The sequence below is a fragment of the Heterodontus francisci genome, chromosome 43 (assembly GCF_036365525.1).
Source record: "Heterodontus francisci isolate sHetFra1 chromosome 43, sHetFra1.hap1, whole genome shotgun sequence".
NCBI lineage: Eukaryota > Metazoa > Chordata > Chondrichthyes > Heterodontiformes > Heterodontidae > Heterodontus > Heterodontus francisci.
In genome coordinates, this window is record NC_090413.1 from 26,709,022 (window position 1) to 26,724,495 (window position 15,474).

General features: G+C 42.6%; 1 protein-coding gene across 3 annotated transcripts in view; it reads right to left on the bottom strand.

The window, feature by feature from the left end:
* The window catches only part of LOC137355748 (BTB/POZ domain-containing protein 8-like), a 47,100-nt gene extending 39,960 nt beyond the window's left edge, over window positions 1–7,140 (bottom strand). For 2 of the 3 annotated variants that reach the window (XM_068021232.1, XM_068021230.1), the window contains exon 1: window positions 7,052–7,140. The gene's annotated coding sequence lies outside the window, so the exon portion shown is untranslated. Of the gene's footprint in view, window positions 1–6,906; window positions 6,928–7,051 lie in introns of those variants that run through there. The other variant, XM_068021231.1, reaches the window with a different exon arrangement.
* Between the last annotated feature and the right edge of the window lie 8,334 nt (window positions 7,141–15,474).

The following is a 15,474-nucleotide window of genomic DNA, read 5'->3' on the forward strand; positions in this document are numbered from 1 at the left end:
GGTTTGTTCATTTTCATCTGCAAATGGATTATTGGCTGCTGCTTGTGCAGAATAGGAATGATATTCTTGATTCCATCATCAGTTCCTTCATTCATTTGCATCACATACAATCGCTAATAGTCCTCATGTTCATTGATTACTCTACCTTCTCATTCCAGGGCATATCTCAACTTTTTGGTCATTGATTGAGAACCTAACCCATCTACTGCAATTCAGGGTTGTTTTGTTCTGTATGAGTTCTCTTTTGAACTCTTGTAGTCTGGAGTCTTCAATCCTAGCATTAATTGTTGAGACAATACTGCAAACTGTGCTCTTAACTTCCCATTGGTAATTCAGGTGATCATTCAACACCACTTCTGTGCAGATAAACTGGGAGATAAGATCTTCATTGAGATCTGACATCTTAAATTGATTTTACACAAAAGTCATTTGGGTATAACCTGAGAGCGAGGGCACCATCTTTAGTATGGTAGCCTGGGATATCTGAAAAGGATAGAGAGACAAGATCTTCATTTTTCTTGAAAGATTGTTTCTCATCTTGTTCTGCCTAGCCTAGGACTGTGGGTATCTTGGTGAGCTGGTAAGATACAAAAGCCCATCTTTAAGGCAAACTGGGTAAATTAGTTCACAAACTGTGATCCATTGTCTGATATTTCTCTGGAATTCCACATGAAGATGTCTTTAAGGATTACAATAAACTACCTTAGTGGTTGTAGAATATAATGATTTGCCTATCCAGGTGGATAGAAGTCAGTGATTACAACTTCCCAAAACATGAGTAAATTCATGCCTAGCCTTTGCCAAGGTCTAGTTGGGGATTGCGTAGTCAAGTGGTTTGTACTGTTCTGGCCTCTATCATTCATGTGACAGTTGATCATTGTCTCCATATCCTTAGATATCCCAGGCTACCATACTAAAGATGGTGCCCTTGCTCTGCACTTTGTTATACCCAAATGACCTTTGTGTAAAAATCGATTTAAGATGTCAGATCTCATTGAAGTAGGAACAATTCTGCTGTAACTAAATCAGTTGCTAATTATGGTAAAGTATTTCCTATACTCAATGTCTTCATTGTTCTCCCTCCTGGACACCCATGTGTACAATATTGTACAATGAAAACATACTTCTGCGCTTGTATTTCTTGCAGCTTGTGCAGTTGCTGGCCAACTTTACACTGCGTTGCAAGTATGACTGTCACTATGAAATTTGCATCTTTGATGGATAATCTATAGTTACCCCTTGATAAATACTGGCTGACTATTGGAATTGTTTACCTTTGCTTGCTTGATTTCAGCTACCTTCTCAATCAACTGCAATTCCAAGCATGCATTCCTGCTCAGTAAAAAAGTAGTGGCAATTATGTAAGACACAAGATCTCTACCAGTTGTCTGCCTCTATGCAGAGTGTTGCTTGGAGTTTGCCTTTTTACTTGCAGTCCCATTTGGACCATGCAACTATATCTGTCAGTTGCAGGTAATGTCTCTTCACTCTAGCCTGCCAATCTTAGGTGAGGTGTCCATTCACTTAGGAGGTCTGCTGTCCAGAAATCTTGGTTGGATTACTGACTTCTTTCAAGAACGCTCCTGGTTACTGCTGTACTTTATTTACTGCTCTTTGCAGGAAGGTCTTCTGCTTTGCACCTTTAAGTGTAAAAATTTTGCTGTGGCATATCTTCCCACAGTGTACAGTTTTTCCACACTACTTGCTGGGCACTGCTGTCATCGGTGGGTTGTCTTGGCTCCACAAGATCATACACCTTCTCACCTGTGTTTTCTGTTCCAGTTTCCCTGGCTTTGGTTTAACCACTTGAATGGACATCAGACTCATCTACAGCTGTGGGATGTTCCTATTGGGTTTGTGAACTTCAGCCAGTCTTACAATTTGAATAGCCTTTTCCAATGTAAGGTATTCCTTGGATTGCAACAGGCCTGAAAAGGATTCATCTGCTATGCTGGTGACTATCCTCTGATTAGCTCTGCCTTAAAATTTGCTGTATTTACAACCTTCTGCCAATCTATAAGAGGTCATTAATATAGGAGTCTACAGATTTGGCTCTTTGAGATTTTATTGATAGAGATTAAAATATTTAAAGTCTTGGAGTACCTCAACTTATTAATAACCTCATTGATCCCTTGTCAGACAATGTCATCTTATGGAATTCAGGAGCATGTTCACTTGCTCCACTTCAGATTTTGTATCAAGTTGGAAAGCAATTATGAACCTCAAGAGCCTTTTTCTCCGTACTAGTTAATTTTGGATCTGATTGGGACCTTCTTGATACTGGAAACTCAGGCATTCCCAACTTTGGATCTATATTGCTTCCTTTTGTTTGCGAGGGTGTTCCCTTTTAATTTAAAAACTTTTTAAGGCTGGCTTGGCACATTCACATCCTGTTCAGGGGTTTTCCCCATGCTCCGACACTTTCTCCTCAGGCGATGTGAGCAATGGCTGCTGACTGTACTTTCCTCCCTAGTCACTGAGTTGACGGTGTTCTGCACCTGTTTCTCCCCCAGTGCACCATTTAAATAAATGGCCAGTTTCACTTTCACCAATTCTGGATTGTCACCTGGCATGAAGACTCAGACCCGACTGCTGGATGTGTTAGAAGCACTGACACAGGGCCCCATGCTGCTATGGTGTGGTCGGAGAGGCTTCAGAATTCTTTACAGCTTCTGCCAGTAAGTCACTTTCTTACTCTACTGAGCCAGTATTTATCTTTACTATTCTCTGTTGTTCCCCAACCTTTCTTCCAAAGGCTGGATCTTCAAATTCTCCTGTTGCTTTCACCGATGCTGGGTTTGTATTAGTGTCGTAGAGCACTCTAGATTAACTAACAGCTCTATTTACAGTTACTATATACACTCTCCACAAGTAATCATCCTTTGTGCTGCTATACCTTCTCAAGCAACTGTTACATCATTGCTTATGCAGTGGGAGGGATCTCTTCCATATTAATCCTTCACAGTCTTTGTTTAGATATGTAGTTCAAGCTCCAGCCTCAGTCTCCCATCTCCAACCCAGCTGATCAAAAGCAACACTTAACACTGATGTTCCCAGGGACGCACACCGAGACAAACATCAACTGCTGCTGGAGGGCTATCAATTCGGTGAAAAACGCCCTTTGGTCTGCCCGAAACTTGCTGGTCTTCCAGCGCAAAGAGTTGTCCACCACCGAATGTTGCAGACTGGCACATTCCAAGGTCCAGGACTACGTGCTGAGGGACGCACTAAAGCTTGAGGTAGCCGCAGCAAAGGCTCAATGGGGAAAGACCACAGTGTAAGGTTCCCCCACCAAGCTGAACTGAGGGGCTGGATCCATGGGAAACCCCTCGAACTGTATTGTTAATATTCTCAATTGCTGTAAATGTAAAACTGTAATTGACATGACAATTGTGAAATGAAAGGGTTGGGAAGAAACTCATGACAGTATTGAAGGAAACTGATCTCCCTTGCAATGTTTGTATTTTTTGGTGCTGTTTGGAAACTGTTTGACAATGTAATTTTTATGAATAAAGTATATTTTGGAAAAAAAAACACTGATGCAGCACACACACAACCACCTCCTTGGTTGTACTGCATTTGTGAATGTTGGTTCTGATCAACTTATTGGTGGGTTAGAGAAGAAACACCATCTGTTCAACTTCACAGGAATGGGCTAGAATCCCAAAGCTAGGGCGAGGGGCAGGTGAATACAGCTTACTGCCATTCTAATCAACTTAAGGGTCCAGTGAGGCTGTGGGCACCAGTCAAACTTGGTAAGAGGTCCAAAGATATGCCAGTAAAATTTGACACCATTGGAGATATGACAGGTGGGACCAGAAACTTGGCAAGGAGCCAGGTTTTAAAAGCATAACTTAGAGAAAGAAATAGAAGGAACTGGAAAGTGTGGGGCCTTGCAGGTTGAAGGCCTGGCCAGTGGTGGAGAGATTAATGTAAGGGAAGTCCAAGAGATCAGAATTGGAGTGTGAGGCTACTGTGGATTTGGAAACCAGGATGAGAAATTTTTATCATTGACAGACTGTTAAATGAAAAGTTACTCAGAAGGTTTTCCTTTCTTAGGCAAAGTTGGAACAAAGCAGCACTGACCAACACAATACAAAGGATCTCAGCTGGTAGAGATTCTAAACCACAATTAGAAATCCTAAACAGAAATCAGTAATTCAATTCAGCCAAAAATAACCAACATTGAACCAATATTTGGTTTGCTGTAGCAGATCTCAATGCCAGATATTGCAAACTAACAGTCCAAGGCTGTGATGTTTGGGAAGAGACACTCATACTGCAAGTGCACAAAAAAGTGCCCCCAGTGCATGGAAAAAAATTATGCATGGGGATTTTTAGCTCAATGTCTTGCCCTTTCATGTGCCTTATTTTCCAAGTATTTAATCTTAGAAAAATGGTAGTTGATTGATCTTGATATTGCCTCATTAGCCCCATTTACATTTGATTTGCATCTGTTTGGGACTCCCTCAGTTCTAATGAAGGTTATCTCTTCTGCTTCAGGATTTTCTGCCCCATTAGATTGGCAAGTCATTCCCCAATCTATCTGGTTAATTCTCCTCCCTAGGTGCCAGAAAACAATCTCTTCAGCAAGTCCTTTGGAGCACTGTACCAATGGCAGTTTCAGATGAAACTCAGTCCAGTGGCTATATTAGATCCCCTCTCCCTTCCTCCTTCTGCAACACCTCCCCAACCCCCCCAAGATAGCAAGGGAGTTATCCCCAGTGTCCTGGCCAATATTTATCCTCAATTACAAGAGAGATTCTGTTAATGATCACATTACTGTTTGTGAGAGCTTGCTGCCTTTCCTACATACAATAGTTCTGATGAAAGGTCAGAGACCTGAAACATTAACACACTCTCCACAGATGCTGTCAGACCTACTCAGTATTTCCAGCACTGTTTTTATTTTTAAAAAGTGACTATACTTCAAAAAGCACATCAGAAATCCTGGGGACATGAAATGTGCCACATAAATGCAAGTCTCATTTCATCCCAGGTACCTTCCTTATCAGCACTAGTTTACAAAACTATAGGGGAAAAAAAAGGACAAAATACGAGGGAGTGCTGGCCAAGGAAATTACAAAGTCATCCAATAGATTGAAGTCACTGACTTTAACTAGGGTAATTAAATTTGTGATTAGTTTCAGCATCAAGGGAGTCCCACCTAGAATTCTTTTAAAATTAGAAGTAGGATTAAACCCTCCACTTTTGAACATTTTAAACATGAAGCTAAATATTTAACTCTGCATTACAGATACAAATAGGTTACAGTACAGGTCACACCATCTTCCCATGCAGAAATCCTTCTGCAGTCCTGATTTGGGCAGGGCAGGGGGGGAAACCATAGATTCCATAAATTTCTTGATAACCCCAAGTCAGAACCAAGATAAGGCTCTTCTCAGAGAGATTGTACTCTTGGGAGGGACTAAGATTCAACACAGCCAGTGGTTCAAGGAAGAGAGGAGATATAATAGAGTCAGGGGGACAAAAGTCACTGTCCTTACACTTTGATAGGAGAAAAAAATTCTATATTCATCAGCATTAAGCAATCAGTTGCAAAAAAGGAACAAGTGATTAGAGCACTTGCAGGAGTAAAATCATGGAGGCTTAAAAAACAGTTTACCCTCCTCCTGCCATCCAATTTCCTTAAATACTTGTTATAAGATTCAAGAGAAAAGGGAAAAACAGTAGGAGATGAGGTAATAAAACGTACAGGCTAGAGTTGGTAACCCTACAACCATCCTCCACTTGGGAGAATCAGCTCAGCTTAACAAGCAGCATTGATTCTTTATAGTTTCCCCTTGTTCAAAGGGGCTGGAGAGGTCAGAGTCACATTCATGTCTACAATATTCATTTGTAATGATTGCCTATATATTCCCCAAAAGGTAACAATCTTTTAAGACACTAAAAACACACTTAATAATGTTCAATAGTAAACTTATACCACAAACTCCCGACTCTCCTTGCCTTTCAGTACCAATGCCAGATGGGATTAACAATAGAACCTCTTAAACCAGCAACCAGTGAAGTACAAGCTCTTAAAACACTTCTACTTAACCTACGGCTGATTAGCAATAAATAAAAAACCCAATTAGACATTTTAAATTTCACAGACCAGACCGATCATTGCAGTTGGGAGACAACCTCCAGATTTAACTGTGCCAGCCCCAGAAAGTATGTTATTCATTGCTTTTTGTAAGCAACTGAAATTGGTTCAAAGAAAAAAAATCCAATAGCAGGTTACTTAATCACATGATCTAATAACTGCAGCAAATACACACCAAATAATAGAACTGAAAGACTCTCACCCTACACTGGGCTCTCTACCCCTCACCAAAAAGAGGTTTTAATTGAACAATTGCATCAGTTACAAAATGGGATATGGGGAAAACAGTGGGCAGGTCCCCAATTTCCATATAATTGAGTTTTCCCAATGCAATGCAGCACAAAACCAGGAATTACAAGAGCTTAACTAAAACTCCCAAATATTTTTACATAAATACTCAAAAGTAAAATCAGATTCACAAGAGGTCCAACTTAAATGTTTCTAATATTGAAAATCCATTTCAGAACTATCTCAGTTACACACTCAAAAGGCATCCAGATCTACAAGGGATACCTCTAAATTGGGTAGGAAACAGCAGATTTTAACCCAATCATAAAAACTGCAAGAATTCTTGCAGCAGAAAACAGTTACCACAAAATGGATGTGTGCACAGTACACAAATCTTTTAGCTCCACTCCCCAAAAACTCATATACCAAAAGGTACTATAGTTTAATGAGGTTTTTTTTAAAAAAAACACTTGGAATATTTTCACTGCATTGAGACAGCACTCCAGTTTGAGGTACACTATCAACTACACAGCTTTAAAAGCTAGAATAAAAAACAAATCACATTTTACAATTCAGTGCCTGTACACTTGCAGTAGCTGCAGTCAGAATCTCTCCCACTCAACAGCATTACTCATTCTTTCTTCTCCCCCCACCAAGTCAGTCCCTGGAGAGATAAAAGCAGCTTAACACCACACCAAACAAGAACAAACTTACCTGCCTCTAGCCCTGTGTCACAAAAGCTAGGCTGTGTGCTTAAAACATAGCACAGAAAGGGGAGGGAACACAATGAGAAACACCACACACAGCTGAGTAGCAAGCAGAGTTTTCTGCTAGACAGGGTGAGATGTGTGCAGCACTAAACAAATCAGCAGCCTCGCAAAACCTGCTGCCATAACAGCCAATCAGATTGCACCTCAAATCTTAACCAATGAGGTAATCTTTTGATGTGGACAATACTCTGGATTAGAGTTGGCCAATGGGATTGGACCCAAACAGCCAAGTATATCTTCACCTCCCCCCATCCAACAGAAATGACACACACTCTACCCATCTGCTGTTTCCCATCGATTCATTTCCAATCATTTAAAAGCAGCTGTTTCATACATCACCTCCAGCTCTCAGCAGAAGCTGCCTTGCTCTACTGGGACTAGCGAATCAGGTTTTAACTCATCCGTAGCTCATTTGTTAGCACTCAGGCCTCTGGGTTAGAATGTTGTGGATTCATATCTCGTTCCAGAGACTTTGAGTACACCCAGCCTGACATTCCCGGTTATAGCACTGGGGGAGTGTCAGAAGTGTTGCCTTTCAGATGTGACATTAAACTGAGGCTCCTGTATTTTTGAGTGGATGTGAAAGGTCCCATGGCAATATTTTGAGGTCGAGCACGTGAGTTCTCTTGAGTGTCTTGGTCAATATTTATCCCTCAGCCAGCATCACTAAAGCAGATTCTCTGCTCATTATCACATGGCTGTTTGTGGGAGCTTGCTGTGCACAAACACGCTGCTGCATTTCTGACATTACAACAGTGACTACACTTCAGAAAGTACTTCATTGGTTCTAAGGCACTTTGAGATGTTCAGTGGTCATGAAAAGCACTTTATAAATGCAAGTCTCTTTCTTTTCTTTTAAAAGGGCTAGACTTGAAATCCTTGAGATCAGATTCCATCTGTTAAAGGGCTACACTGTTAACATATTTAGCTCCAAGCACATTCACTAACACTGTGTTACAGTACAGCTCTGTCCCTTTGTCAGAGGCAGTGCTGTTTTATATGTGAGTCAGAACTCATCTCTCTACCGTCGCACCAAACACCTGTTTTCAATATTCCACCCGAGGTGTAAAGAAAGAACTCACATTTCTGCAACACCTTTCATGACCTCGGGGAGCCCCAACGCGCTTTCCAGCCAACGAAATACTTTGGAAGTGTAGTCACTGTTGTAATGTAGAACATTGTTAAACATAAGTTACAGTCGACAACTTCTCTTGATGGTACAAGCCGGAGTGGTGAACACTGAGCCCACCCAAAGAGGGACTAAATGTTCATTGGTAATCCTGTTAGACTGTTATCATTTTGGGGGTTTCTTTCCTCTTTTTTAATCTAGATAACTTTGGTTTCCTGTGTTTCAGACATAGGTGTTTAAGCTCTTCAAAAGGGTAGATAGAGAGAAACTATTTCCTCTGGAGGGGGGGGAGTCCAAAACTTAAAATTAGAGTCTGGCCGTTTAGGGGTGATGTCGGGAAGCACTTCTTCACACAAAGAGGAGTGGGAATCTGGAACTCTGTCCCCCAAAAAGCTGTTGAGGCTGGAGATCAATTGAAAATGTCAAAATTGAGATTGATAGATTTTTGTCAGGTAAGGGTATGGAACGAAGATGGGTAAAATGGAGTAATGATACAGATCAGTCTTGTTGTCAATTAGGGGCAGAACACGCTTAATGGGCTGAATGACCCTCTACTCTTTCAGGATGAAACAGACTCAGTCAGTGAGGCACTGCCTCTACTCTCAGTAACTCCTAGTCTATCAGCAACTACAGCCTTCTAATCAGACACACAGCTCCCCCGGAGAGGACCAAAAGACATGATGCATTAACCAGCCTCTATGCTGGGATCTCTGCTCTTCTTTTGCTTGCTCTCACCCTGAGAGGAGATTGCTTAAAGGGGATTGTTCCCTGATAATAAGATTGCGCATTTGCATTGGTTTCCAATATCATTATTTTCTGCATATCACTGATCAGATAACTGCATGGTCTAAATGCGAGTTCTTGTGGATTATTTCCCCTACCTCGGCTGCTTAGGGCGATAGTAACAACAACAACTTGTATTTATATAACACCTTTAAGGTAGTAATGCATTCACAGGAGTGTTATCAAACAAAATTTTGACTATGAGCCACATGAGAAGATATTAGAGTAAATGACAGAAACCTTAGTCAATAAGGTAGGTTTTAAGGAGTGTCTTAAAGGAGGAGAGAGAGGCGGAGGGGTTTAGAGAGGGAATTCCAGAGTTTAGGGTCCAGGCAGCTGAAGGAGGAGAGAGAGAGACGGTTACACTCTCCCCAGCCCAGTTCACTGTGCACAGGGCAGGAATCAAACCCGGTGCCTCTGTTGCCTTGCCCAGACCTGAGCCAGAGCCGGTGTTACTCAGGACCGAGTTTATGGAGCAGCTTGCTGCATGACAACCTTTCCACTCCACCCCCCACTTGAGGGACTGGTGGGACCAACAGTGGGCCCGCGCAGTGTGAAAGCAGCTCAAGTCTCCACAGCTCATTTACATGTTGCCCGAAGGCACGATCCAATCTCATAGTCAGGGAGCCAGACACAAAGCATCATGACATCACCTGAAGGTCGCCAGTTACATACCAGCCTGGGAATTCACTCACAGCCTCCATTAACCCTGTGCATGCCACTGTCTGTAATAATCAACGTGTGTATCACAGTATCCATTAACCCCTGCATGTCCCACAATCTGCACCTACACTGTGTAGCCCACAGTCTTCATTAACCCCTTCCCTATCTTTCCATTAACACTGCGCATCTCCCAGTATCCATTAACCCCTGCATACCCCGCAACCTCTATCAACCCCTGCATTAATCCTATCCACCACTACCATCATGGAAATATTATCATTATCACGTTTCTGTTTGCGGGAGCTTGCTGTGCACAAATTGGCTGCCACGTTTCCTACATTACAATTGCGATTACACTTTGAAAAAGTACTGAAATAAATACAGAAAGTGCTGGAAATATTCAGCAGGTCAGGAAGCATCTGTGGAGAGAGAAGCAGAGTTAACGTTTTATGTCTGTGACCTTTCATCAGAATTTCAAAAATTATATTTTAATAAAGTACTGCATAGGTTGTAAAGCACTTCAGGGCATCATGAAGCCACACAACATGAAGCCACGCAAGGCACTTTATTTTATTTATTTAGAGATACAGCACTGAAACAGGCCCTTCGGCCCACTGAGTCTGTGCCGACCAACAACCACCCATTTATACTAACCCTACAGTAATCCCATATTCCCTACCACCTACCGACACTAGGGGCAATTTACAATGGCCAATTTACCTATCACCTGCAGGTCTTTGGCTGTGGGAGGAAACCAGAGCACCCGGCAAAAACCCGCATGGTCACAGGGAGAACTTGCAAACTCCGCACAGCAGTACCCAGAATCGAACCCGGGTCCCTGGAGCTGTGAGGCGGTGGTGCTAACCACTGCGCCACTGTGCCGCCCTACCCTTTCAATATCTTACATTTTTCATCACACCTGGATGTAGACCAACGATAGGACTGGATGTGTGAATGCATGTATAAAATACTTATATATTATAAAAACACATTGATAATTAAGAGATAAGATGATTATGCAATTCTTGAGATTTCTCTCTCTCTCTCTCTCCCAGTTCCAACCTCAGTGACGTTTATCTGTCTTGGTTCCAGCCACTGTCTGGAGAGGTCTGACATCTCTCTATGCTCATGAGTTGTCCTCCCATTGCTGGATTACACCAACACAGCCAACCCAGCACAAATCAAGAGACATGCGTTTTCCACAGGCTCGGAGACTACCCGTTCATGACAGGTCACTGATCCCACCCTCCCAGTCAAAGAACACAGAAACCCCCGAGTATTGATTTGTGGAATCATTCTTTTCTTTGCCTTGTTCTCTAAATTAAATCATATTTTCAGGTGGTAGAAATCCAATCAGAGCATCTGGGGGTCAAGGGGCCATTTTGCTTCTGACAGTTCATTGTTATTAACTCAATCAGCCTCCGCTAAGATTAAGCAGTCAGCTGGGAGCATAGGCCTGGGGCTGAACACTGCGAAAACTTGCATTTATATAGCACCTTTCATAACTGCAGAACATCCCAAAGTACTTCACAGCCAATGAAGTACTTCTTTTTACAGTGTAGTCACTGTTGTAATATAGAAAATGCAGTCGCCAATTTGTGCACAGCATGCTCCCACGAACAACAATGCAATAAACGACCAGATGATTTTTGTTTTTGTTGACTGAGGAATAAATATTGGCCAGGACACCTCCCCCGCTCTTTTTCAAGATAGTGCCGTGCGATCTTTTACCTCCACCTGAGAGAGTGGACGGGGTCTTGGCTTAACGTCTCATCAGAAAGATGGCACCTCTGACAGTGCAGCACTCCCTGAGTGCAGCAATGGAGTCTCAGGCAAGATTTTGTGCTCAAATCTCTGGAGTGGGACTTGAATCCACAACCGTCTGCCTTCCAATGTCACCTACTGAGACACATCCAATACTTCAGATAGCTTCAGGGCAAGTACAAGAGATTGAAGATTGGAAAGGAAACTTGCAAACCATATAAAGACTTAATGTGCTTGTATCAAATTGAACTTTAACCAACATCAACAACAATCTGCATTTATGTAGCACTTTAATGTAGTAAAACACCCCAAGGCACTTCACAGGAGCAATTATTAGACAAAATTTTGACACTGAGCCACACAAGGAGATATTAGGACAGGCGACTAAAAGCTTGGTCAAAGAGGTAGGTTTTAAGGAGTGAATTTAAAGGAGAAGAGAGCGAGGGGGAGAGGTTTAGAGAGGGAATTCCCTGTGTAGAGTGTAGGGCCCAGGCATTAACCAGAGGCATTAATCAATAAGGAATTTAACACTAGCTTATTAAGGATTTGTGCAACATTGCTCAGACCTATGAGTGAGTGCAATGCTGAATTTTTCATGAGACAATATGACTTTGGCGCATAAACTCTTTTTGTTTCAAATGAACACTGGAACATTACACATTGCCGTTAGCCCACGGACACAAGGATTCATTAAAATGTAAAGGGGCTCCTGCTGGTTTCCATTTCAAATGTGTGGTTTCAACCTGCAATCCAGGATGAGATAAGAAAGAACAAGGGTAGAGGGGATTTGTACACACAAGCAGCAGAGACAAAGTTTGAGCCAGACAATAGGTGTGATAAAGACCCGGGGCAATGACAATGGTTTGTGTGAGAGCGATTGTCTCAATTCAATGGTTCCCAAACACAATGAAAGGTTTCATCAAATAAACCCACTGGAGCAGGAAGGGAGAGGGAGAGATGAGGAGGGGGTGGGGAGTAGAGTAGGGATGGGGTGGGTGGGAGTGGGGGTCAGTAGTCTGAAAAGTTTTTTTTCTCCTGACCCTTATTATTCCCCCCCCCCCATACCTCCCCCAACACCCCCGCACCACAGCCACTGTTCATTCCCTCACTGAAATACAGTCCTGCAGGCAACAGCCTCAATGATCAGTTATTGATAAACCAGTTCACCATAATAGACATCAGTTGCAGCCTGGCACATTCCAAGGTCCAGGACTACGTGCTGAGGGACGCACTAAAGCTTGGGGCAGCCGCAGCAAAGGCTCAATGGGGAAAGACCACAGTGTAAGGTCCCCCCACCAAGCTGAACTGAGGGGCTGGATCCATGGGAAACCCCTCGAACTGTATCGTTAATATTTTCATTTGCTGTAAATGTAAAACGGTTTTTGGCATGACAATTGTGAAATGGAAGGGTTGAGAAGAAACTCATGTTAGTATAGAAGGAAACTGATCTCCCTTGCAATGTTTGTATTTTTTGGTGCTGTTTGAAACTGTTTGGCAATGTGATTTTTGCAGATTTTTATGAATAAAGTATATTTTGGAAATAAATAAAAAAATCACACCTGAACCCACCCATTCATCTCCTCACAGCAATTTGAATAGAGCAGTGAGATGTCCCAAGCCACTTCACAAGCTTTGGTTTAACGTCTCATCCTCAGGACGGCAGCACTGACAGTGCAGCACTCCCTCAGTACTGCACTGGGGAGTGTCAGCCTGGATTATATGCTCAAATCTCTAGAGTGGGTCTTAAAATAGAATCACCATTGCCGCTGGCAGCCAATTGTAGCACTGGCACTAGCTGCCGACTGGGATCAGTTACACAGCAGTAAGCAGAGACAGAACCTGCAACACTCATGGTCTATATGTCTTATTGCTCCATCAGCTCGGTATTTATTGACTCAGCCATTGGGAGAGAAGCTAAATTTTTAGATAAAGATGACAACTAGTTAAAATCTAGAACATAAAACTTGCATTTATATAGCACCTATAATGTCGTAAAATGTCCCAAGACTCTTCACAGGATCATAATTAAAGATTTGATACTGAGCTACATTAGGAGATATTAGGACAGGTGAGCAAATGCTTGGTCAAAGAGGTAGGTTTTAAAGAGTGACTTAAAGGAGGAGCGAGAGAGAGAGAGAGAGATTTAGGGAGGGAATTCCAGAGCTTAGGGCCCAGGCAGCTGAAGGCACAGCCGCCAATGGTGGAGCGGTGAAAATTGGGGATGAGTAAGTGGCCAGATTTTTAGAAGTGTGCGATCTCAGAGGGTGTAGGGCTGGAGGAGACGATAGAGATAGGGAGGGTGAGGCCATGGAGGGATTTGAACACAAGGATGAGAATCTTAAACTTGAGGTGTTGCCAGACCGAGAGCCAATGTAGGTCATCGAGCATGGAGGGTGATGATGCGGGTTAGGTTACAGCAGCGGAGGTTTAGATGTGCTCCAGTATACAGAGGATGGAAGATGCTTTCACTGAATAAATCATATCACTGCTCCAAAAAAAATGAACGAACCCACTTCCACTAAAATCAGATAGCAGTGTGCAGGAGTTGAATAATTCACTGGAATGGAAACAATCACCTGCTGTTCAAATTTCACAGAACACCATTCCATTAAAAGCACCACCTCCCTGGCTTTACTGAGACACCAATCCTGAGACTTGAGCAGGCAATCAAGGCTGACACTCTCAGTGCGGTACTGAGGGAGTGTTGCACTGTCAGAGGTGCCATCTTTTGAAGGAGACGTTATCCAAGGCCCCATCGGCCCTCTCAGGTGGTTGTAAAAGATCCCATGGCACTATTTCGAAGAAGAGCGGGGGAGCACTCCCCGATATCCTGGCCAATATTTATCACTCAATCAACTTCACTAAAACAGGTATTTTTAAAAATTCATTCATGGGATGTGGACATCGCTGACAAGGCCAGCATTTGTTGCCCATCCCTAATTTCCCTTAAGAAGGTGGTGGTGAGCTGCCTGTTTGAACCGCTGCAGTCCTTGTAGGGTAGATACACCCACAGTGCTGTTACGAAGGGAGTTCCAAGATTTTGACCCAGCGACAGTGAAGGGATAGCGATATAGTTCCGAGTCAGGATGGTGTGTGACTTGGAGGGGAACTTGCAGGTGGTGGTGTTCCCATGCATCTGCTGCCCTTGTCCTTCTAGGTGGTAGAGGTCATGGGTTTGGGAGGTGCTGTCCAAGGATTTGCTGCCTAATCCTGTACAGAATGTTTATAAAGTCCGAGTGCAACTTCAAACTTTAATAACTTTGATTCTGCATGTGATAGAAGCAAACTGTAAAAACAGATGAAAGCATAATTCATAAAGTTCGAACACAATACAGTTCAAATTTCTAGATCTCAGCAAACTGCCATCTTTTTGATACATCCTTCCATCCGATTTTCCAACGAATGGAAAATATTCTCCAGTTGGTGCTCAATGATTGCATTTGTGAGCCTGGCCTTAGAAATGTGTACTGTATTGTGTTAAAACTTTATGAATTATGCTTTCAAATGCCATTTGGAGTTTGTTTTCAGCATGTGCACATCCCAAGGTATTCAAGTTTAAAGATGCACAAGGACTGTATAAACATCCTGTATATTTTGTCTGTACACATATACATTTCTATAATAGTGGTAGATCTGACTTGCAATATCTCCTTGTCACCCATTAGACTTCATGCACTGGGCTAATCCTAACTTCAGTACAGGGTGTTTGATAGGTGATGTCGAATTTATCACCAGTATCAACAAAGCCTTTGACCTCGTCAGCAGACGTGTTCTCTTCAGACCACTAGAAAAGATCGGATGTCCACCAAAGCTACTAAGTATCATCACCTCATTCCATGACAATATGAAAGGCACAATTCAGCATAGCGGCACATCATCAGACCCCTTTCCTATCCTGAGTGGCGTGAAACAGGGCTGTGTTCTCGCACCCACACTGTTTGGGATTTTCTTCTCCCTGCTGCTCTCACATGCGTTCAAGTCTTCAGAAGAAGGAATTTTCCTCCACACGAGATCAGGAGGCAGGTTGT